This window comes from Eumetopias jubatus, unplaced genomic scaffold (genome assembly GCF_037043125.1).
Source record: "Eumetopias jubatus isolate StellerSeaLion01/CBP00866 unplaced genomic scaffold, mEumJub1_p1.0 scaffold_8, whole genome shotgun sequence".
In the NCBI taxonomy this organism is placed as follows: domain Eukaryota; kingdom Metazoa; phylum Chordata; class Mammalia; order Carnivora; family Otariidae; genus Eumetopias; species Eumetopias jubatus.
The window spans coordinates 60,490,251-60,516,196 of record NW_028274814.1 but is presented as its reverse complement, the minus strand read 5'-3'; the positions used below and the strand labels follow the sequence as shown (position 1 = coordinate 60,516,196).

The 25,946-nt window shown below is 38.2% G+C and overlaps 1 protein-coding gene across 1 annotated transcript in view; it reads left to right on the top strand.

The window, feature by feature from the left end:
- SOX5 (SRY-box transcription factor 5) overlaps window positions 1-25,946 on the top strand; it is a 1,012,050-nt gene that overhangs the window by 163,350 nt on the left and 822,754 nt on the right. The gene's annotated exons all lie outside the window — the stretch shown is intronic.

Here is a 25,946-nt window from a genome sequence, read left to right as displayed (position 1 = left end):
TGTGTCTTAAAATAAAATTCCTTTAATATTTATAATCACAATTATTGACAAATATCTGATATTTGTTATTTAAAAAACATTTGTTCAGCCAGAGAATGAGTAAATTATTTCATCAGAGGCAAAATAGAGCTTCAGGACCCTTCATTCATGAGTTCTACTCCAGGTTTGGGGAAAAGCTGTAGGCAATGTGTTCACATGATCACATATTTTGTAAAATTTGCAAAGTAGCTGTTTTTTTAAAATTTATTATGTTCAGTTAGCCACTGTATAGTACATCCTTAGTTTTTGATGTAGTGTTCAGTGATTCATTAGTTATGTATAACACCCAGTGCTCATCACAACACATGCCCTCCTTAATACCCATCACTCTGTTATCCCCTCTCCCCAGCCGCCTCCCGTCTGAAACCCTCAGTTTGTTCCTCGGGGTCCATAGTCTCTCATGGTTCATCTCCTTCTCTGATTTCTCCCTCTTCAGATTTCCCTCTCTTCCCCTGTGGTCCTCCATGCTATGCTTATGTTCCACATATGAGTGAAACCATATGATAATTGTCTTTCTCTGTTTGACTTACTTCACTTAGCATAATCCCTTTCAGTTCCTTCCATGTCGATGTAAATGGTGGGTGGTGTTCATCCTTTCTGATGGCTGAATAATATTTCATTGTATATATGTACCACATCTTCTTTATCCATTCATCTGTTGAAGGACATCTCGGCTCCTTCCTCAGTTGGCTATTGTGGACATTGCCACTATGAACATTGGGGTGCATGTGCCCCTTCTTTTCACTACATCTGTATCTTTGGGGTAAATACCTAGTAGTGCAGTTGCTGAGTTATAGGTTAACTCTATTTTTAACATCTTGAGCAACCTCCATACTGTTTTCCAGAGTGGCTGCACCAGCTTGCATTCCCACCAACAGTGTAGGAGGGTTCCCCTTTCTCCACATCCTCGCCAACATCTGTCATTTCCTGTCTTGTTAATTTTAGCCATTCTGACTGGTGTGAGGTGGTATCTCATTGTGGTTTTGATTTGTATTTCCGTGATGGCTAGCGATGTTGAGCATTTTTTCATGGGTCTGTTGTCCATTTGTATGTCTTCTTTGGAGGAGTGTCTGTTCATGTCTTTTGTCCATTTTTTGACTGGGTCATTTGTTTTTTGAGTGTTGAGTTTGAGAAGTTCTTTATAGATTTTAGATACCAGCCTTTCTTGCAATCATTTATGACCAGCACCTCCACTTTAACCTCCCTCCATTCCTTTTCTGTTTTGTGGTGAAATTAGAGAGGCCATGGCTTTGTTTTGGTCTGGAGTAGGGTTCACTGAAGGAGGAATCAAAGTGGGGATACAGTTATTTTAAATTGAGTGGGATATACTTATGCTGTTTATAAATACTTCCATGTATAGTGATGCTATTATGATGTTCCACTTTGCCAATTCACTAGACATTTGACACCCTGAGGCCACATTGGAGCATAGGAGCCAGAGGCCAGAGCATCCTATGGACACATCCTACAGCACTGACAAATGATGCATGGGGATGGAAGGGTGAGACAAGGTTTGAAACATACAGAGCCAGAAGCTACTCTGTGGGAAAGCTTTCTTGTTAGTAGATGTATAATATTATAAACAGAGGATATGGTTTGTATCAATGCCCAGTCCCAGTAGAAGTTCTCTCCTGTTGGGAACTTAATGACTAATGCAGTTTATGCTGTTATTAACACATCATATATTTTTTTATTTTTGGTGGATATCATAGAAATAGAATTTCTCAAATATCTTTGTTTTTAGGACACAAACTCATGGCGGTGATACAGGCAGCAAGTACTGCTGTGTGTGTCCAATTGCATGTTTTCTGAATCCCGGTTATGAAAACAAATTTTGATTAAACATACTAGATAAAAGAATGAATTTTCTTTCTGTTTTCTCTACAGAAAATGATATTTATAAAGAGGCAGTGTATGCAGCCAACAACTGTCGGGGGAAGAAAGCTTTAGAGAGGTCTGGTCAGGGAGCTAATTAGTATGAAAATTGTTTTTTTCTATATTTTGTGATTTTTTAAATATTTCTCAGCATTTTAAAGTAGTAGTTTTTTGGGAATTTTGCATTGTGAATAAATATTTACTTTCATGTTAAACTAATCATTTTAATTTATATTCTCTTCCTAAAATTGCATAAGCTTTGTGGCCCCACAAAACCTGGATCCACATAATAAATGCTTATTAAATATTTAGATACCGTGAAGACATATACTAGACAGCCTAGTATATACTTGTCACTCATTTTGTGTTTGGAGTTGAATGCATCGCCATAGTAACAGTTTGTTATTTTTGTTCAGTAATGACTGGCACTTTATATGGACATTAAGTAATATCTGTAAGCTGTAGCTAAGAAGAATTTCTACCTTCTCAAGATCTTGAACTCATTCATTCTACAAAGCATTTTCTTACAGGTGAAAAACTGTTAAAAGTCCTTCATTTAACCAAGAATTTTGGTGTATGGAAATAATATGTTACTTTCTCTTTTCCTCCAACCATTTTTTTCTGGCTTAACTTTTTGTTTGTGTGTTTTTAAAAAAAAAAAGTAGGGAGGGAGGGAGAGAGACAGAAAGAGAAAAAGGAAGAGAGGAAGAAAAAGCTTCAGAAGTCAGAAGACTTCGATCAGATTGGGTTATAACAGAATGGTAGGAGAGTCTCAGAACAGGCGCTTCAAATTCCCAAAAGTGGCCAGGACACAGTCAATGGTACTCCCAGGAAAGTAACAAAGGGCTACTAAGACTCTCTCCCTAGAAGTTTTTCCAAATAATAATTTCAAATAAAAATTTATATAACTAGTGCATTTGTTTTAAACAATTCCTGGTTACAGGCAGTATTTACAATGTTTCAGGGAATTAAGCTCAACGTCTTCCTTTGGTAAATGCACTGTACAGTTTTACATTTTAACTCTCAACACTAAAACACCCTGTCCTAAGCATCTCTGTGCTCACCCATCTTCCAGTTGTGCCTGGAGATTTAGGCATAGTCTACACACATATAGACAACCCCCTTTTAAAGCATCCACTTTGGGCATACAAATGGATAGGAGTTCATAAAGATGTCTCCAGGGGTGGCTGTGCCCACAGGGTTCACCTGATTATGTCTATGTGTGTTGATGGATGACTTAAAATGTGTTAGCGGGGAAGAAGCCTCTGTGTGGGTGCATGAGCCAATGGGGGCTGCTGCTGTGCCGGCACCGACAGGGTTAACCAGCCTTGCCAGCATGAACAATGGAAACCGGGCAGCTCTAAATGAAATGAGCTGAATATTTCATTCGGCCACTCAGCTGCCTGCTCCAATTGCCTCCTTTACTAAAATAAGAGCTTAATCTAAAGTGACAACAACATCAGTTTCTATGTGCTCCAGTCACACCGAACATGACTTCCTTAACATAAACACTATTTACATGGACCGTCTGGATATAGCAGGGAATCAGGAGCGTGCCCAGCTAAGACACAGGGTACAATGAAGGACGAGAAGCAGGCAGCTGAGAATTAACATCAGCAAATGAAAGCCTGACCCTCAGAGGGCATGTCCCTGATACGTTTTAAAATGAGAGAGCATTGCACCAGTAACCTTAGCCTTTGTAAAGACTATGCCATTTAAAATAAAATAGCACCTTTTCAGTTTAGACACTTAACCAGATGCATTATGTCTGACCCATTTTCCAACTTGTGTGACACGAGAGGGTGGATCCCTAGCTGCAATTATTAGAATCTTTCAAACAATTGCAACCAATAACCTCCCTCCCCAGACTCCTTCTCATAGCAGCCTGTACTTCTTCGCGATAAAGAGGGCATTTCGTTCGGTGAGTTCAGGCCATACAGAGACGTCAGTGGAGTGGGAGAGAAGATGTGACCCTTGAACTGAAGGCTTTGATGTCAGTGTTAGCAGTACGCAGGAAATCCCTGTTTGTTTCAGCTTGAGACTTCTGGAAGATTAGAAGCAAGAGTGTGACAAGGCACCAGCCTGTCAGGGCCCACAAAATAACACAAGTAACTTATTTCCAGCACCCCAGAATAGATAATGAGGGAGATTGCAATCCTGAAAATGCATTATTGATGGTTTCTTTCCACAAGGAGGATGCTATGGTATTATTTTTGTCATGCTAGCCAATGTTAAGTGTCACAAAATGTAGAAATGTATAACTTAATCCTCTTAAAATTATTGACAGTTAATGGAAGTTATGGTTTCTCCCCCCAGCTTCATAGATAAGGAAAGTAGAGCACAGAGAACTTACACATACATCTGAGGTCACACAGTGCATCAGAGACCAACAGGGAAAGAGTACTTTTTTTTTTTTTGGCCAGTTATTTCTACTTCCTTCAAGTTATCATTAATACTCTTGTTTCTAAAATGGCTCTTCTCTTGAAATCTCCCCAGAGTGAGCCCTGTAGAGGCTGATACCAGACACTGACTTGTGGCTTTCAGGTTCCAAAGACCTGAGGCTACTGGCAAAATGGCAGCCCCCCCTTTTCTTTAAAGTACAGTTCTGTGTTATCTGTTCGCATCCTCCAGGCTCGTGTCTGAGTGAATGCCTGTGCAGTCCCCACCCCTGTGGTGGTACATTTTAGATAAAGCTCTTATTCACTGAAGAAGAAAGGGGCTGATCATTTAAAACAAGTTTCTTTTTTAGGAAAGGTATAATGAGTGGCAGGAAGAAAAATGAGAATCATCAATATCTGGCTGGCTTTAGAAGAATGCTCATTAATCAACAGGCATTTATTGAGAATCTTTGAGATCATCAAGCATTATGTTGGGGGGGAGAAAATTATCTCTGGCCTCTTGAAGCCCACCATCTAGAGAAAACGTTCATCGTAATTTAAAAAGAAGAGTTTAGATTTCTGTAGAAAGCCAATAGAATATCACCATTGTGAAAAAATAAAAATACTACTTTTATTGTTGCTCTTCTCTGTTTTTGTCTTCATTTTTAACGTAAGGGAAATGTAAGAGGACACCTTTTTGTTCACCACTTATTGAACATTGATCGACTCTTTCAGATGCTATTCTAGATGTGACCCCAGAGGAGTTATACATATTTTCTCACCACCTGATAGAGATACTGACATTTGTACAAATATCAATTTGTGAGATTTGGTGAGCGCCACAATAGATAGGTACCAACTGCTTGAGAGCAGAGGAGAGATAGTAGTGACCATCCCCGCCCTGTGGGATCTCTTTAAATGACAAGGATCTTGACATCTATGCCCAATAGTAGCCAGCTCTTCAGCTTGGTCTGGACAATCAACAAATATCAGTTGGGATTGGCAATGCCGGTGGGAGCAGGGTCCCTGCCTCCAATTGAGCTTGGGAGGCAGTGCCTACACGGATTATTAAAACCAGTAGAATCTGCTTAAGGCAAGTGGGAAGCGGATCCTGTGTCTTGGCTTGTCTCAGCTGCAATAAGGTTCTTGATGACCTTCTCTTTTCCTTTCTCAGGTGAGGATAGGCTTGCCTTCTCTTGAGATGTCTCTCCTGCTTTGTTGCCTCTTAGTAGCAAGGGGCATGATTAGCCTGAGAGAGAAAGGCAGGTTTTTCTTGTTACAAGTGATATAACCCATGGCCCACTTTGAAGAATTTCAGGGTATTAATAAATTAATCATAAAATCCCTTTCTTTCCTCCTTTGCTATTTTCATTTTAAACTTTTAGGGGACGATATATTCTATTTGTTGTATATGGTCTTTTCTCCCTTCTTTGGAGATGGAGGCAAAATTTCGTCTCATGATAAAATAGAAAGTTGTTTTGTGTCATAATTTTTTAAAGTATGGAAGAGTTTTGTCATTTTTATATATAATTTCCACACTGAATGCAAGTTTTCCTGAAAAGAACCATGTTTAAAGCATAATCCAGAGATAAGATTATATATCTCACAAGTTTCTGCTTAATGACTTAATGTTTTTAGGTTTTACACATGTAATTACTAGCACAGGAATTTAACTTTTTACATCTCATCATTCAGACATCTAGTTATTGGGGAGGTGGGGGCAAGTGATAGCTTCAGTGCAGGTGACCCTCAAGCTGTTCATCCTCCAAGTCTTTACAAAATCCTTCCTTGTAATATCAGGCTGTCATTCTGTTATCTTGGACCCTGATTGGCCTATAAATGTGTCCCATCGGCAAGACCACAACCCAAAAAGTCAGCTTCGCGATTTTACAGCAGCTGTTGCTGCAGAAGGTAAATGCCGTGCAGATATTGATGAGCTTGCTAATTTGTTTAGTAGACAGAATTTAGAATGGGGAACAGGCTTTGTCTGCTAGCTGTCATCATCCATCAGCCCCAGGCTGCCCCAGGCAGTGGGTTTGCTTTTTGCCAGCTTCTAATTTTGCTTTATTTTTCCTTAACTTCAATCTACTTTTTTCATTTATTATAATTGGGAGAGTGGTGGTTGAGATAGGGAAAAAAGTACTCATGCCCCACACTTGAGATTGAAGGCTCTCATATGCTGCGGTTCTCTGATATCAGCAGATTCAGACTGGACCTGTTGGTCTGTTGATTGATGTAGTGAGTGAATGAAGACTGTGTTCTCACGTGGGGATCCTAAAGCACAGTGTGACTGGAAGACTTACCAAAGCAACCCTCAGCCTTATGTATTTCTCCCTGTTTCCACCAAGATCAGAATTTATATTATTATATTTGTTCCTTGGGGGTTCTCATTCAATTTATTAAACTTTTTTTGAGTGCTCACTAGGTTTTGGTTTATTCTTATAGATGGGCAGAAATATATTGGATGAACAAGGCAGAAAAAGCCCCTGCTCTGCAAGTGCTTAGACTCTAGGGGTAAAGATGGAAATAAGAGAATAAATACACAATACTTCAAGATAGTGATAAACCAAATGAATGAAGGAAATGAAGTAGACTAAAGAATAGAGTTGGAAGTGCTCTTTTAGATAAAGAGGCCAGAGAAAGTTCTCTGAGGAGAGGACACCTGAGTCCTGAGTGATGACAAGTCCTAAAAAGATCTATGGGGAGGCTTTAGGAAGAGGAAACAGCAAAGGTAAAGACCCAGAAGAGACACTGAGCTTGTTAGGATTCACGAACAGCAAGAAAGCCTGTGTAGCTAATGAGGATGGTGGGCCGTGGGGGAGGGAAGGCACATTAGGCAAATGGCATTTGGGAAGGAAGGAGGGTCAGGTCCCTCGGATTTTATTCTGTGTGTGATGGGAAGCTGGTTATAAGTGAGGGAGTGACTAGGTCAGATGCACATTTTTAAGAGCTTACTCTGGCTACTGTGTGGAGAGTAGATGATAGGGGGCAAAAGGGAGAGAGAGATCAGTGGGAGACCATTGTAGTAGTCCAGTGAGAGGTGATTCTGGCTGGTCCTAGTGGCAGTAGTGGAGTTGGTATATATTTTATATATTTTGAATAGCTCTACCTGATGGTTTGGATGTGTGTGCGTGTGTGTGTGTGTGAAAAGGAGAACAATCGAATGTGACTTTTAGATGTTTTGATTTCAGGTATTGAATGGTCAGAATGGCTATGATTAACTCATACATATTGAGGAAGGATATAGGGTGGAGTAAGTTGTTTTTAAAAACCCGTTGTTGGTGAAATTTGAAATAGCATGTAGAAGAAAAGAAGTGTCAGAAGACTCCAGATGAGTAAATGTTACCCTGGATTTAAAATGAGAGAAAAGATTATATTTTTTATGTTTATATTTATTTTTTATATTTGTTTATATTTTAAGGATTTTAGTAAAATTCTAAATTGTGTTTTTTTGTAGATCGTTTCTGAACACTTAGAAACAAAATGGTGTTCACAAGAAGCTGGTATGGGTTTTCTAACATCCAATGATGCAAAATTAGCTTTATTCTTTTTAATAAAGTTATTCTATTATAAGATACCATCATTTATAAGCTGTACTTTTATAATATATCATACAAATTTGAGAAATTAGAAAGGAAATTGTTTTGGTGCATAGTATAGTAACATGGATTAATAGCTGAAGAACCATGCCTAAAGGATCTAGATTAAGATAATGGTTATATATATTAATATAATGGTTATCAATCTAAAGAGAGGCCTGTTGTCAGGTGCTACACATTCTACTCATTGGCTTATCCTCTTTAATATTTTTATTAGGAACTTTGATGAAGGAAGACTACTTCCTTACACCATACACAAGCAAACTCAAAATAGATTAAAGACCTAAATATGAGACCTAAGGCCATAAAATAACTAGAAGACAACATAAGCAGTAATCTCTTTGACATCATCAGTCTTAGCAACATTTTTCTAGATATATCCCCTCAGGCAAAGGAAACAAAAGCAAAAATAAACTACTGGGACTACACCAAAATAAAAACTTTTGTACAGCAAAGGAAACCATCAACAAAACAAAAAGGCAACATATTCAATGGGAGAAGATATTTACAAATGATACATCCAAAAAAGGGGTTAATATCCAAAATATTTAAAGAATTTATACAACTCAACACCAAAAACCCAAATAATCTGATTAAAAAATGGGCAGAGAACCTGAATAGACCTTTTTCCAAAGAAGGCATATAAATGTCTAACAGCCTTGTTAGGAAAGATACTCAACATCCCTAATCATCAGGGAAATGCAAAGCAAAACCACAGTGAGATAATACCTTATACCTGCCAGAATGGCTAGTGTCAAAAAGACAAGAAATAGCAAATGTTGGCAAGGATGTGGAGAAAAAGGAACCCTTGTGCCCTTTTGGTGGGAATGTAAACTGGTGCAGCCACTGTGGAAAACAGCATAGAGCTTCCTTAAAAAATTAAAAATAGAAATACCATGCAGTCCAGTAATTTCATTACTAAGTATTTACCCAAAGAAAGTGAAAACATTAATTCCAAAAGATATATGCACCCCTATATTTATTGCAGCATTATTTACAATTACCAAGATATGGAAGCAACCTAAATGTCCATTGATAGATGAATGGATAAAGAAGATATGGTATGTATATATGTATATGTGTGTATATATGACAGAATATATGTGTGTACACACACACACACATATATATATATGACAGAATATTACTCATCCATAAAAAATGATAGCTTGCCATTTGTGACATGGATGAACCTAGAGGGTATTATGCTAAGTGAATTAAGTCAGAGAAAGATGAATGTTATATGGTTTCATTTATGTGCGAAATTAAAAAAAAAAAAAAACCCAAAGCAGAAACAGACCTATAAATACAGAGAACAAACTGATGGTTGGCAGAGGGGAGAAGATTGAGGGGAAGGGTAAAATGGATGTAGGGGAGAAGGAGGTACAGGCTTCCAGTTATGGAATGAATAAGTTATGGGGATAAAAGGTACAGCATGGAGAATATAGTCAATGGTATTGTAATAGCAGTTTATGGTGACAGATGGTAGCCATACAGGTGGTGAGCATAGCATAATGCAGAGACTTGCCAACCTGAAACTAATATCAAGTATACTTTAATAAAACATACATATTTTAAATATATATGTATATTACTTTAAATTATTATATGTTAAATTATGATGTATTAAATAGTATATATAAATTAATGTTAAATGTATATTTATATTTACATATCTATAAATATACCTATGGTATCAAAAGAAAAGACTAAGTCCTAAGACTCTGACTTTGACCTCTAGGGTCAAGAACAAAGCAGTTTAGGTTGGGTGTTAAGACTAAACACTGGATTTAGTTGGAGACCATTTATATACTCTAATTTGAAATGGGGAGCATACTCAGTACAAAGATAATTAAGACATTCTCAAAAAACTCTAAATCTACCAATTAATTTAGGCTATTAGGGCAAGTTAGCATAACAATGAGACCCCAAGAGTCTTGGCTTGTAATGGGTATAATAGAAAGAATGGATATTCCTTGGTAGGGTCCACCCAATTGTTTCTTTAGACTTGACATAATATGATAATATGATATGCTAAGGCTTGTCTATTCATTAAAAAAAGAACTTTGATGAAGGAAGAAAATAAGTAAGGGGACTAACACTTCAATTACCTTTTTTGGCAAGGACATATTTGCCACTTTAACCCATTTTATCTCATTTGGTACTTAGAAAGTCAGTGAGGGTTCTAGAGGGGAGGGGGTGGGGGGATGGGTTAGCCTAGTGATGGGTATTGAAGAGGGCACATACTGAATGGACCACTGGGTGTTATACGCAAACAATGAATCATGGAACACTACATCAAAAACTAATGATGTAATGTATGGTGAGTAACATAACATAATAATAAAATTAAAAAAAATAAAAAAAAAAGTCAGTGATAGGCACAATGTTGGCCCAAACTTGATAAGATGAAATTTAATGGTGTAAAAGTAATTCTACATATAACTTTAAAATAAATTGGTCAATTGCAGGTAGTGGGTATTTGAGTTTGATAGTCCATTTTCAAGATGTTCTTGTTGATTTTATGTTCAGTATAAGCCAACAGTAAGACATATCTGCTCAAACCAGAGATAGTGTCACCTTTAACAGCATTAGTAGAAGAAATATAGTATCTGTAACCAATGAGATAGTATACTGGTCAGCTCATATATCACTTATGGGTAAGATAATTTGAAGGGCATTGATAATTTAATGTCTAAAGCTGGTGAATTAGAAGGGTAGGTACTCTGGAAACTAATAGCTCACATAAAGAGGAGTTGTTTAGCTTGAAAAAGGGAAACTTAGGAAGGATTTCAAAATAATCCTTAAAAATATCATAAAGGATTGGCCTTTCACTCAGGGCCACAGATAATGAAAGAAATAGATAAAACAAAACAAAACAGATGATGGACTTAAATGATTTGAGGAGAATTTAATAAAGGAGTAGTTATAAGGATATAGACAGGGTTTTAAAATACCAAGACAATGGTAACATACCACTTTGCACTCATTAAAATGGCCACAATAAAAAAGAGAATAAGTATTGGGGATATGGAGGAACTGGAACCATCATACTTTGCAGACAGGAGTATAAAATGGGCAGCTGCTTGGAAGAGTCTGTCTCTCAAACTCTTGGAAGGTTAAACCTTGTGAGTTACCATATGACTCAGCAACTCCATTCTCAAATTCATCTTGTTGAACACATATGTCCACATGAAAACTTGTATACAACGCTCAGAGCAGAATTAATCATAATAGCCAAAAAGTGGAAAAAACCCAAATATCCATCAATTGATGAATGGATAAATAAAGTGTGGCATATCTATACAATGGGATATTATTCAGAAATAAAAAGAAATGAACTGATACATACTTCAACATGGATGAATCTTGAAAACATTTGCTAAGTGAAAGGAGCCAGTCACAAGAGAGCGCATACTGTATGACTCCATTGATATGAGCTGCCCACATAGCCAAATCTATAAAAACAGGAAGTAGATTTTGTGCCTGCCTTAGGGCTGAGGGGTTGAGAGAATGGAGAATGACTGTTCATAGGGATGGAGTTTCTTTTTAGAGGGATGAAAATGTGCTGAAGTTGGTTGTGGTAATTGTTGCACAACTTGATGAATATGTTAAAAACCATTGGATTGTGCACTTTAAATGGGTGAATTGTATGGGATGTGAGTTATATCTCAATAAAGCTGTTATTGAAAGGAACTGACAAAGGTTGGTGCAGTGTTCTGGGGTTGATAATAATAGTAGAGAGTGGTCACCGCCTCTAGGCCTGAAGGGACCAGGAGAGAGGACACCATATGGAGAGGCCCATCTGACTGGGGAGAAACCACCAGATTCTGAAAGTCACTTGCAAGGAGGGAGCTGCAGAAATACATATCCTGACCTTACTCTTCTCTTATTCATTGATCTCCTGCTGATGCCTCCCATTTTCAAAACCCAACCAGAAGCCTGGGAACAAGAGACTCTCTTGATACGTTATAGAAATCAGTAACCCAGGGCACAGAGCTGGGTGAAAGGTGGAACTTGCTTGTGGGTGTGAAACACAAGTGATTATGTGTAGCTCTAGAACTGAGACCAGTAGAGGAAAGTTAAAATGGGATGTTTTGCCTCAAAATGAAGTGCATTTTGATCTCTTGGAAATAGAGTTGTATTGAATCTGAGATGATGATAGAGAAATTACATAGAGGATTCCAGTTTTAAGTGAAGGGCTGAATTAATTACCTCTGGAATTCCCCTTGCAACTCTAAGTTTCTGTCTCTAACCACTGGCATATTGGCACTGACTGTAGTATCATTTGGCTACCTGTGGTTGTAGAAGTTCAAGATTTGGGTTTTGGCAAATAGAACATGGAATAGGTACATTTTGATGATAGTGAGAAAGCAAAGGGAATATTATAAGTATGGGGTATTCACCTTGAGTTCAACTTCACTGACAAATTGAACTCTAATGTGGTCAGAGACAAGTCTGAGAGAAATGGCAGAAGGAAAAGAAAGAAGCTTGTTGTCAAAGAAGATGTAGGATTTGGAGAAATAAAATTTGCCTCCTTAACAATTTTACTGATTATGTATATTAGCCCTACTTTCCTTTTTAATTTAAAATGACAGTAAAAATATGGCACTTGAATAGTCTAAGAAAATTATAGTCGGCCTTCCTGAACATGAAAGATGTCACAGAAGTGTGTGTATCTTCTCTCTTGTATGTTTCACTAGGTTTCCTTCTGGATTTTTAAGGGGAGTGCTAGATCTGCCATGAACCCATATCTGACTCTGGGCTGGCCAAGAGGCATGCTTTATGCTACTCCTCACTCCTTTTGCCTAAACAGGATCTATAAGGATGGGATATGGGATGAAAGAGATACGAGAAGAGAGAGTGGACAGTCCTTGAGAGATTGTGTAAATGGAGATGCTACATGTAGCAACCCCACAGTTTGCAGGCTACTTATGTTGAGGAATTTAGAGAAGTTATTTGATGAGTTTTACGGTTTTCTAAAATTGGTACTTTTACTTTGGGCCATGTTTTATACTACATTAAATATATAGCAGTATAATCATTTACATGGTCCAGTGCCAAAATCCAGAAACGAAGATGCTCATTTACAACTGTGGACAATATGCAAATAAAACACTGATTATGTCCTGCCAACTGAAGCGGTTACAGGATTTGGAAGGAATACTCAAGACTGTGGAAGTATATTTTCTATTTCTTTTAATTTATTTCTGGACACCCAGATATATATCATAAATATTTGATTAGACCTCTTGGATTTTTAGAAATTACTTTAATTTTTTCCTCTCAATATTTTGTACAGTAAATTTTACTCTTTACTAAAGACCAATAGTTTTAGATTACTCTTTATTTCTATAAGTATTATTTTAATTTTGTTAACTAGCCACTGAAATTATTATCAGTTCATTGTAGTGGATGGCATTTCACTGGAGGAGGGCATTTATTTTGGTGAAGGACATTTAGTATAGGATTATTGTTCAGACAGACATTTCCCAGTTATGTGACAAGTACCTAGCAGTACAACTTTCTCAGTTCCTTTCAATTCTCCATACTTATGTATGTTTTATTCTTCACTATTGTTTTTGGTTTCACAATGAAGTAGAAGACGTTTCTCTGTAAGTTTTTTTTTTTTATGAGACATTTGGCTTCAGTGTAACAAATAGTTATGAATAACATAGGGTTAATATTAGAATTAAATTAGTTAATACATATAAGATAACACACAGGATCTGGTATGTAGAATTATAAAAGTTATATATAAAGCCTAGCACTAAGTAGTAGAGCTTAGTAAAAGGTAGCTATGATATTGGTGATGTTGTTGGTGGTGATGACAATAATGACTATAAGGTAATATGCAATTTTCAGTCATTTTTACATAATGATTTAAAAGGGAAAGTCACATACATTAGTAAAAACTAAAACATTTAATCTTTTCAAATTTATTTTTAAAATTTTCCATAAATCTTAAAGCTGAAACATAAAACTTAAAATGTGCTCAGCATGAGGTCTCATTAACAGACCCTCAGAAGCATGAGCATATAAGTTTCCTTGACATTCCTAGAAAAATGTGAGGCATACACATCCAGAGATGGTGCTCAATGTTAGTTCTTCTGGATTATCTGAATTCCAGTCATATTGAGTCAGACCACCAAACTTAGACTATTGCTTTAGCATTCATTGTGTGCGTTGACAGCATGAATTTAATGGCCTATGATTTATCAGTATATGATGGGCTTTAAGAAATTGTCTCTATTAAAACCAAATGGCTGTGTAAGGATTTCTGTACTTTTTAAAAGACCGCTATTTTAGACACTGCAAATTCTGTCCTGTCTTTTAAATAAAGACTCATTTGAAAATGACTGCTTATAGTGTTTGGAGCTAGGGAAATTTTTGTTTGGAGAATATAAATTTCTGTTACATTGTAACCTCTCTCCTGAACTCCACACACACATTTCCGAATGGTTCCTTGGCAACTCCACATGGCACATGTAAATGAGCCCCGGATGTGCCCTTCACACCTGCTTCCCTGAAGTCTTCCCCTATTCAGTTCAAGGGAAATCCATTCTTCCCATTGCTCAGACCCCAAAACTTTCATCATCCTTGACTCCTCTCTTTCACTTATCCTCCACCTAATCCCTCAACAAAACTCTGTCAGCATGACCTTCAAAAATATTCCCAGGATCTGACAACCTTTCCTTGTCTCCACTATTTCCAGTGTGGTCCAAGCCATCATCATTTCTGCTTATGGCTGTAGGCTTCTAACTGGACTCCTGCATTTGTTCCCCTTCAGTCAATTTTCATATGGCAGCCAGGGTGACCCTTTCAAGTGTAAATCAGATCAGTCATATTATGTCCTTCTCTGCTGCAGTGTCTGCAGCGACTTCTTTCCTCAGGGGAGTCCTTAGCTGTGACCCTCAAGGAGCGGAGTGAGCCCCTACCAGGCTCCTCACTGAGTTCGCCTTCTGCTCCTCCCCCTCTCACGCACTCTACAGCAGCCATATTGCCCATTGGTCTTTCTCTGACATGCTGGTCTTTCTCTGACACCATCCCTCTTAAAGCCTTTGCACTCCTACACGGTACCCTCTGCCTGAAGTGCTCTTGCACCATTACCGAATGAGTCATTCCAGCACTTTTTTCAGGTCTTGACTCAAGTGGCACCTTCTCGGTGAGGCCCTTCCTTCTCTTCTATCTAAAATTTTTTCTAGCACTTCCCTAAACACTTTGTATCATCCCTTACTTTACTTTTTCTCCTTAGCCCTTCTCTAACTAACATGGCGTATTTCATTTATCTTGTTTATGTTTTATCTCCCTGAGTAGAATATTAGCTGCATGAGGGCAAGGAGCTTGGTCTGTTTTGTTTACTGCTTTATCTCTAGAGCCCAAGTTAACTCCTAGCAAATGGAGACATTCAACAGATAGATGTTGAATAAATGAATAATTTAAGGTTGATTTTGACTGGTGTTCTGTATTTTTGGTTACAGAAAGATAATGCACATTGTTTTCTTCTTGAATTCCATGTAGGCAGCTTTGGGTTAAAGTCAAATTCTACTAAATTATTTTTTCATTCCTATTCTCCCTGAAGTATTTGTTTAATTAACCACAAGTCTTTTGAATTTATTTATCCAACCTTTATTGAACACCAAATGTGTGCAGGTCACTACATGAGGCTCTTAAGAGACAGGATCCACCTTTTTAAGGACATTTCCAATTTAGTTCGTAAGACACAACTAGCAATCCATACAGTAGGGCTATTTTCAAATATAGGAGAAGGCTGTTTAAGAGGGATTCATAGAATACTTGATCTGAGATTTTTCAGAAAAATATGTTCTCATCCCATCCACTGGTTCTAAGTTGGGGTACATGACTTGATTTTTTTTTAAAAAAAGATTTTCCAAGTGAGTTCATTAATCCACACAATCCATCCATTAAGAACTATTGATTTAATAGATATGTCTGTATGTATTATACTTATAGACAGGCAAACATACCTTTCACTTTATCAGGGCCCGCCTGGTACACTCTCACTGTAATTGAAGGTTTCCTAATTTAAAGAAATATTCCAAATCTATTAACTTTGGGGAAGTGATCTATATTAATATTAAAAATAGACGTATTTAATTATACTTGCTTCTTCCTGATGAAACAGGTTGTTCTGTTTGCTTGTTTGTTTTGGTTCTTAGTTTGTCAACAAGTAAAGCTGCGACTTCATCTGCAGCAGTGTCTGGCTTTTGGAGCATTTGTTGTGGCCAGACTGCCCTTTTGCTGTTTGTAGCTGAATGAGCATTTATGTACTTCCCAAGATACAGTCCTCATACCAGTAATGCATGCCCTTTGTAGGCTGGACTGGTCATGTGCATTCTGTTTGTGATTGCCACCTCAAGTAAAAACTACACTAGTGCCAAGTCTACAGACTGATTTTCTAAATCTGTTGCATACTACCCTGCAGATGCCCCCTTTGGAAGTTTTACTTGTTTCAAACTTCGGTGGAAATTTCGGGGACTTTCTTTCTGATTAGTTGCCGATTATTAAACGAAATAAAAAACTCTGATTGTATTTTCCTCATTCATCTTTATATTTAGGTGAAGCTGGACGTATAGACCAAGGAGTATAAACAGTTTGCTATCACTATCATTTTGAACTCAGCCATCAAATTCTTTGGTTTTCCTCAGTTTACTCTTTTGCGCATTCTGCTTTCCTTTTTAAAAAAAAAATATTTCAGGAGAATGAGACAATTAAAAATACTTGCCCTTGAAAATAAAAGCATCATGAGTCTCAGTTTGGAAAAGGGGGTTTATCTCTGGGTTCTATGAGCTAGATGCACACTAATTTACGGTGCTGGAACCAAATGGGTTGAAAATCCTTGTTTTCCCACCAGATGGGTTATTTTAAAATATCACAAAACTTCTGAGGTTATTTACATTACAAATGTGCTTCTTCGCACACATCAAGAATTGAGTACCGTGTTTTGACAGTAACTCCTTTATGAAATTATATGTTGCGCAAGTAGAGTAAAATTCAAGTCATTCTCAAGGGAGCAGGCTTATGAATCTGGATGAGGTCACACCTCTTTAAAGATGCAGTTTGATAATCCGACATCAAAACAAAGGAATTCTGTTAATCCTCTCACAAAAGTGCAAATTGCTAATCAGATCCCTGGGCTGGGCTGGCAGCTTGGTAAACAATGGGCTTGGCAGAAGAGCAACTTTGGGCGGATAGATAGCTGAGAAGCTTGGGGTACCAACTTTGCCCCTGTGTTAGCCCAGTTGGGCCTGTTGTTTCGAAACAATTACGTTTGTCAATGGAGGTGGTTCTTGCAGTTATCGTGTTCTTGTGCTTTTCTCCTTCCATGTTAATGATGATGCAAATCAATCTTCCTGTCTTTCATTTCACTTCACTGGTGTATAGGCTACTATGCCCCTATATTCTTTTCACTTGGATGCATGTGTCTTTTGAATTTTCATTACACATTCCTTTACAAGCCTAGAGGGTTTTCCTTCCTTCCCACAAATAGTGTGGTGGTATTTGAAAAAGGAAGAATAAATCTTAACCCAACTGAAGAAAAAAAAAGAAGTGTCTCTTCCAGAAGGTGTGATAGTTAGGATTCCTTTTTTTTTTTTTTCTTGTAAGTGATAAAACCTGATTTGAGGCAGCTTGAGAGAAAAAGCTGCAGTTTGTTGGGTAAAGGAATACAAAGAAGGCAAATAACCAAACTGGGGGAAAGGCAGGAATGGAGACTGGTCTCAGGAGCAGTTGGGACCAAGAAGTCATACTCTGTCAGGGTTTGATCCCTTTCGCTTGTCTCCCTGTCACTTTTAGGTAGTGACTTTACTCTTTCTTGGCTGCAATAGAGATTTCTCCATAGGGGAGGAAATGTCTCCATTGATGACAGCTCAGGAATTTTATAGCTGGCTGCCTTTTCCATCCTACTTAAATAAAATATCTCAGGGAAGGACTCTGATTGGCTTTGCTTCGATCAGGTGCTTATCCTGGGCTAATCAACTCTGTGTATACATGACTTCTTATTTGTCAGAGTGTAGAAGGTCCTTGCTGTTTGTTTTAGTCTGTCTTCCTCAGATTTAGTGAAATATGTAACTGGCCTGAAGAATTCCACAACCTGACGACTGTCTCAGTTAGTGGAATTATTTTGCACATCTCAACACCACTTTTCTAACTCGCACTCTATTTCACCCTCTTGGCATTTCCAACTTTCACCCAGACATGACTAAGAATTAACTTGAAAGTGAGAAATAAAACCTCTTCATTTTAAAAGGGGTTTTCATTAAGAGAGTGCACTGTTTTGAATACTTCTAGCTAGTTGTGTGTCTTCTATTAAGAGAGTGTTTGGAAATTACTTGGGCACAGTGCGTGTGTTATAGAGGAGTGACAGTTATAGCTTTCGTTGTGGAGTTATCTTCCGATAGGGAAGAGCAGCGTGTTTTTGCTACGGTACAGTGTGGGTTTTCAGTCGGATGAATGATACGGAACACGGTGAATCTACATCTGTAAGAGGAGAAACCCATCAAATGCAGAGGTTTGGCGTAGAGGCTGCCCTGGTGGGGCCATGCTACCCACAGCCAAAGCTTTCTGAATAAGAGCGCTGTCTTTTTAAAAACAATAGGGGGTGAGGATTGAGGGAGTGCTCACAGCGGTAAGTATAACACAGCTGTGCTCTGTTTATGCTTCGGCTACAATAAAAAAGCTATAAAATGTGAGATGTCATAGCTCCACTTTGCTTTATTTATACTATTTCCTCTGAGCTCTGTCACACTGCACATTCATCTGCTAAGTTGCAGCAAGAATGGAGATTAAAATATCACAGCTCAAAATAGGAGTCAAGCGGAAGGAGATTCATCATAGCCCTATTAAAAATATGTAAATATGGGAATGAAGTCATTTTAAAGCTATACAGCCCTCCTCCTTGATGAGTTAGGATCCCTTGAGCAAGCGGTGGGCTAAGCAAAGGACAGAGCTAGGTCACTCATTCCCCATTTCTTCCACCCATGGAATCCTTTTAAGATCAAAGACTGAATTGCAAATTATACATGTTTTCCTATAATCATGCCTAAATTAATAATGGCAGGAAATCTGATCAAAACAAGAAAACAAAAGATTTCGTACTTAAAGATTATACATTGTTCACTTAGTTAGAATTATTAAAATTCATGTATGGAATCTTTTGGACCTCAGTTATGAATGAAATTTGAGAAACCTCGAGGAGTATCCCTAGATAGGAAAGTTCCAAGAAGGAAACTGAGACTTGGAGACGTGGTCTGGCTTTCCAAAATCCAGTTACTAATGATAAAGCTCAGACTGGAAGCTAAGGTTCCTCCCTAAAACGTTGCTAGTGAATGAGCTCTCATTTTCTCTCTCTCTAGTCCTGACAAAAATGTACTCTCTGCTGTCTACATGGTGTGCTTAGGAGAGTCAGGAATAGACTTTTTGGATGGCTAAATCTCAAATGGTATTTATTAACAAGACTTTTGTGCTCTCTTCTGTGTGTTGCTGAATGACCGTTAATGTTTTGGCCTCCTTATTTTCTACATGTGTTATCATGGTAATAATAAAGGCCAACATTTACTAGGCCCTTACTGGCTGTAGTCCTGTGTGTTTGATATGTAGTCATTATTTTACTCCTCACAACAACCCTATCCTGTAGGTATTAGTCCTCACATCTTGTAGAGCACACAGCTAATGAGTGAGAACAGGAATCCAAACCGAGCAGGCTGGCTTCGGAGTCTGCACTTTCAGCCACAATGGCCTTTCCAAAACTTTTAAAAAGAGACCAGGAAGAGCACTGGGCTAAAAAAGAGAAGCCCCGGGTTCCAGTCACAGTCTTGCCATTACCCTAGTAAACTAATTTCCCTCCCCTGTAGAATGCAGTCAAGAAATGATTATATCCTTTCCAGTTTCACCTTTGTACGCATTTCTATAGTACCACCTCATTAAAATAAATTTTTTGAGCAATAACTTCTTTCTGCAGTCTTCTTTAACTGTAGTTTCAGAAATGGCTATGGTGAACATTTCTAATATGCGGTGATTCTAGAATTTCTTTTGTCCTGTACTTTTCACTGTGTTTTAAGTGAATTCTTTTGGTTGCAACTAATAGGAGTATCATAGTTAGCTAAAGATTTTCTAGCTGTGTGATCTTGAACATATTTCTTAATCTCTTGTGCCAGTTTTCTTGTCTGTAAAATGGGTATAATCAAAGTCCATACTTATAGAGTCACTTTGAGAATTAAGCTAGGCATTACATGTAAAGCACCTGGCATGCTTTATACTCATTCCTATCAATATCAAAGTGTTTGACTACAATGACTATGGATCACCCCTCATTTCATTTAACATATCTGCCTGTAATTCCTCATGCTACCAGTTCTTTTATTGTGACTGGCTGATCAGTTAACTTTTTTGTCCCTTATTCATGTATTAGAAAGGTTATGGTACTATCAGAAGATGTTGTCTATTTGACGTGGGAATATTAGAGCAGGTGGAACTTTGGAACTTGGTTAGATTAGCCCTTCAATGTGATGAATATAATACCCTGAAAAAACAAGTGACTTGTTCCAGAACACTCAGCTAGCTGGTAGAGCACAAAGGTAAAACCTCCAGGTCCTAATGGCAGTTTCCAACATAGTGCTGCTACTTAGGGAGTTATTAAATAGAACATGTGAAAGTTCTTGAAATTTGTAAAAGGAACCACAGCACACATCTTAATGGTTTAAATTAGGCTAATTGCCAGAGTATTTCAGATTTATAGTGATTTGAGATTTTAGATCATGTGTCTTTTTGGCAGACTTCACAGGAGGACATGAGGAAATATGCCTCAGGGTGGGGGGCGGGTAGTACAGGTGGTCATCCTTCTTATTGACTCTTAAGAAATTGATGTTGTTGGTTTTTTTCCTATGTTGAGTGAGGTAACATGTAATTTTCAACAGTATGGGAAAAGGTAGACCTGATATGCTTAGACAATGTATAAAGCAAAAGAAAAAAAAAAGATTTTTACAGTGATTTGGGTAATTTAAATAGAAAAATAATCTGATAAAGCATTATAATAATTTTTGAGACACATCTAACTGAGTCACAATATATCCACTTCTACTCTAATATACAAAGAAAATGGAGCTGTTTCCATAATGTATTTTTGTTCCTGAGTCCCTACCGTACTGGGCAGATTGAAAGGCAATCAAAAGTAAATACAATATCGCACAAAATAACTCATTGTCCTCACTATCGAGTCATCTCTTTCTGTTTTATCTTTCCCCCCCTCTGTTTCCCAGGTCTAGGACTAGGCTGGGGTGAGAGAGGCACCTTGGGTGTAAAATGTAAGGAGGTAGCCTTCTCTGGTGGCAACCCCGCACTTACATGACCCTGAGAGGGATGCTCCTTGCATTTTGTGCCCTCCTAAGTGCCTCACAAACCTCGCTTTTGTGCTGGCTCTGCCCCTGTCTGCACTAACGAAACCATCTTTGAGGGGTTTATGTATCACTGTGGCTCGCTCAGGAGTGTGGAGCATCACATCTGTGCTTGCTGGCCCTGGGGTTGTCCTCTGTATCCTTCCCGGCTCTGCCCTCTGATACTGTCTCTATCAGTAGAGCCCTCTGTTCTTGATGGTGTAGCAGGACTCTGCCTGGGTTTTGAGCCAGAATGGCTGCTGCTGACCTACGATTGCCTTGAACTCGAGTTCCCTCTTCCTTATCTCATCCCAAGGCTTTTTCAGTCTTTCTCTGTCACGCTTGTGTGTATGTGTGTGTTGGAAATTTTTAGGTTTTTGCACATGCACACAACCTGTGAGGAATAACCAATTTTAACTTAGTCTGTCTGGGAACCTTCCTTCACCTGTGTTTTCTCCTTTGCCGGGTTAGATAGGTACAAAACTTACAACAGGGATTCTCTGAGAGACTTCTGATCTCCTCCATCCCCTCCCCAACAAACGATGTCCGTGAAAGAGAACTGTCAGCCGATAGGCCCTTGGATTCCTTTTATCCAGCTGACATTCTCCTGCCCCACCTCCTTATCGATTTAATAACAAGAAATGCAGAAAGCCTGGCCCCTGTTTCTGAGCTCTGCCTCCCTCCTTGCCTTAGACTTCTTTCCCCCTTCCTCCGTACGTACATGAGAATTCCTATATTCTCATAGGAGTGCGAGCGCATTCCCAATGTGGAAGGATCCACATTTAGCTTTTGTTTTTTTCACAGGGAATTTTTGGAAAACTTTATAAACAACTTTCTACTCTCAAATTCTGTCATTCAAAATTGTTGTCTCACTAGGTAAGCTGATTAATAGCCCCTTTGTTCTAGACAGTAGCTGACCTCCCAGCTTGCATACTGGAGTCTACAAAGGGCCAGACCTCCAGGAACTCCTAATTGAGATAGAGAGTATAGAGGGTCAGGAGGAATTATCACAGCATAGCATACTGAAGATGTGTGGGCTAGCACAGGTTATTTCATGGGCTCTCATTCCTTACCTCCCAGCCTAGTTCCTACTCTCAAGTTAGAATACTTTCTTTCCATTATGTATATATATATATATATATATATATATACATACACTGTATATCCTACTTTGCAGAAGGGAGTAGATCCAGGGTTAGCTCCTTCCAAGAAGAACTACTCATTCATAATCTCTTTTTGACTCTAGGAATTTGATATGTATATGCTTCCTGAATTTTCTCTCAGTATTCTGCTTGCAGAGGATGCAGGCATGTAATCTCATGCAATTTTAATACAATATGGTCAATTTTATTTTATGATTAGGAACAGTATTTTATGGGAGAGAAGGGGTGCCTTATTTTGCCTAGAAGTGTCAAAAAGGGCTTCCCAGAGGAGTGAAGCTCAAGTTAGGGATTAAAGATTAATTATAGGCTTTTATAAATAAAATGGGAAGTATATTTTTGAAAGAGCAAAGCTCTGAAGAGCAGGACCTTGTCTATTATACTGACCATTGTGTCCCTATCACCTAGCACAGAACTTGGCATCTGGTACATACTTAAATATTTAGTGTATAAATGGATGAATGACTTTATCTTGAGGGCCATGAAAATTGGTCATTTTGAGTAGGGGTACAACATGATGAGATTTGTTTTTTATAAAAAAATATTATGGTAGCATTGTAGTAATGAATGAAAAGGGAATGAGACAGGGAGAAACTGTTGTAACATATTCTATGAAGGCTCCTGGGAGACTCCTTTTAAGTGATCTCCGACCTCTCTCCAGATACTTAGAGAGTCTGTCACTCTGCACTGAACATATAGTAGTTTCCTACATATGCCTCAAGAAGCCATGGGTACTGACTGTTCCCACCTCTTAAGATGGCCCAAGAAAATCTAGAGATAATTCACAGCATATTTAAGAGTTACTTTCTGAACACCTTCCATATAGGAGATAGAGAGTTGAGGTTTCCAAATGATCTGTTTTATAGGCAATAAATACATTTTTGTCATAGTCCATATGGACTGCTATAATAAAAATACCATAAACTGAGTGGTTTATAAACAACAAAAATTTATTTCTTACAGTTATGGCGGCTGGGAAGCCTGTAATCAGGGCACCAGCACATTGTGTCTGGAGAGAGCCTGCTTCCTAGATGGCCACCTTTTTGCTGTAATTTCACATGGTAGAAAGAAGTAGGGAGTTCTCTGGGGTCTCTTTGTTAAGAGCACTAATTCCATTCCTGAGGGCTCCACCCTCATGAACTAAGCACCTCCAAAGGGCCCCACCTCCTAATACCATCACATTGGGCATTCATTTTTAGCATACTGTCCAAGTTTTTGACCTTTTAATGGGATGTGATCACATACTGTCCAAGTTTCTGACCATAAGTCTATAGCTTATGGCATACAGAGTATCTTTTCTGTATTTCTTATTCAGAGTGGGTCTATGAATTTTCAGCATTGGCCATGGTAACCTGGGGTCTACATGGTTCATGAATCCAAGCACATAACTGATACTTGTTTTCAGAGCAACAGACTGAAGAGAGGTCAGTAAAATACATGCATTTTGTTCCTATGGGTACGAATTTTCTGTTGGTGTGTCGAATTATTAAAAAATTAGTGGCTTAAAACAATGCCCACTCACTAGCTTGGAGTTCTCCAGGTCGAGTCTAGCATGGCGTGGCTTTCTCTACCCAGAGAACCACAGGCTGAAATCAAGGTTGGCCTGGCTGAGTTCTTTTGTGCACACTCTTGAGGAAAAAAAATCTTCTTCGAAACTCATTCATGTTGGTAGAATTCAGCTCTTTGTGGTTGTAGAACTGGGGTCCCTGTTACCTTGCTGGTTATTAGCTTGGGGTTGTCCGTAGCTCCTAGAGGCTCTATAGGTTCTCCCCCATCCTGAAGCTAGCAATGGTGTGTCAAATCCTCCTTATGATTCAGATCTCTATTTCCCTCTGTTTTTGACCTCTAGATCAAGATTTAAAAGGTTAGGTCTACCCAGATAGTTCCCCTGTTTTAGAGTTATACAATATAACCCATTTGGGAGAGTAAAAGCCATGATATTCACATTTCTAGGGACTATGCAGAGCATGTTTCCCAATTAGGAGAATTTGGGAGGAGCATCTTAAATACCACCTACCAAACCTTTATTTATAACATTAAAAAAAAAAAAACACAAGTTGTAAACAGCGTCTTAGGGAAAGCAAAAATAAAGGTATGATTTAATTAACATTTTGTTTGAAAACTAGCACATCTTTTAATGAAGCTAATTTTCTAACATTTGACCTTGACAGATCTACTATTACTATTATTTAGAAATTTTACTTGTTTGTGACTCATTCACTTCTGAATATTCCTACCATTCACATTACCAAAACCAAACAAAACATTTCTATATTTATTACTGGGGGTGTGGCAGTGGGGGTGGTTTTTATTGTTTGTGCAAGAATAATAAAAACAATGCCATATAATCTATACATAAACACCATCACTTCAGAGTGATTTTTAGTAGTAAAAGCTTTGTTAAGTTAACTTGAATGATAAAGTTTTGGGGATTTCTAGATTTAAATAAGGAAGGTACAAGAGTTTAACTAACTGTACAATTAGTCAGCTACAAACTCAGTCAACTACAAGCACATTTCCCCACATACTCCTCATTTCTGACACCAGCTGCAAGTTTGAGGGGTTTCTAAAACCACCTTTAGGTTTGACAACTTGCTAGAAGTATTCACTAAAACAGATTATACTCAAAGTTATAGTTTATTACAGGGAAAGAATACAAATTAATATCAGCCAGGGGAAAAAGTATGTAAGGCTGAGTCTCAAGCTGTTAAGTATAAGGCTAAGGCTGAGTCTGAGTTTGAGGCTTGAAAGACCAATCACAGAGCTTTCATTGTCCTCTCCTTATAGAATCAGATGCATTACTTTCCCAGCATCAATATGACAGTATACATGGAACACTGTCAACCAGGGAAGCTCGCTTGAGCCTTTAGTGTCTAGAGTTTTTAATGGGATGTGATCACATACTGTCCAAGTTTCTGACCTTTAGTCTCCAGCCCTTCCTGGATGTCACTGTTGGGTTGATACCTTTAGTCTTCAGTTCCTTCCAGAGGCAAAATTGATACTGCATGTTCCCAAGCCGCCATCCAAAATCACACCGTTTGACTGTCCTGTGGCCAAAGCTCTCAGGCAAGCAAAGACACTCTTGCCAGATATGACATTTGGAGGACCTAGAGATCACCTCTTAGTAGTCAAAGACAAAGGCCAGATCTTTCCTTGCATAAGCTTAACTCTTCACCACACAGAAAAGGAGGGAGGGAAAGAGAAATGAATGCAAATAGTTGTTATCATTTATTGAGGGCATACCATGTGTCAGGCAGTGTGCTAAGCGTTGTTTCCTTTAATTTTTTGAACATTAATAGGATGATGCTATAATTATTTTTCTTTTAAAGATAAGCTGAGATTTATCGATTAAGAGACTTACCCAAGACCATGTAAATTAGTCAATGGTGGAACCAGGATTTAAACCGGTGTCATCCTAACTCAAAAGTACATGATCTCAAACACTTTACTCTGTTGCCTCCACCAAAACCAAAGGACAATAAGAATATATAATGTAACAAGCAT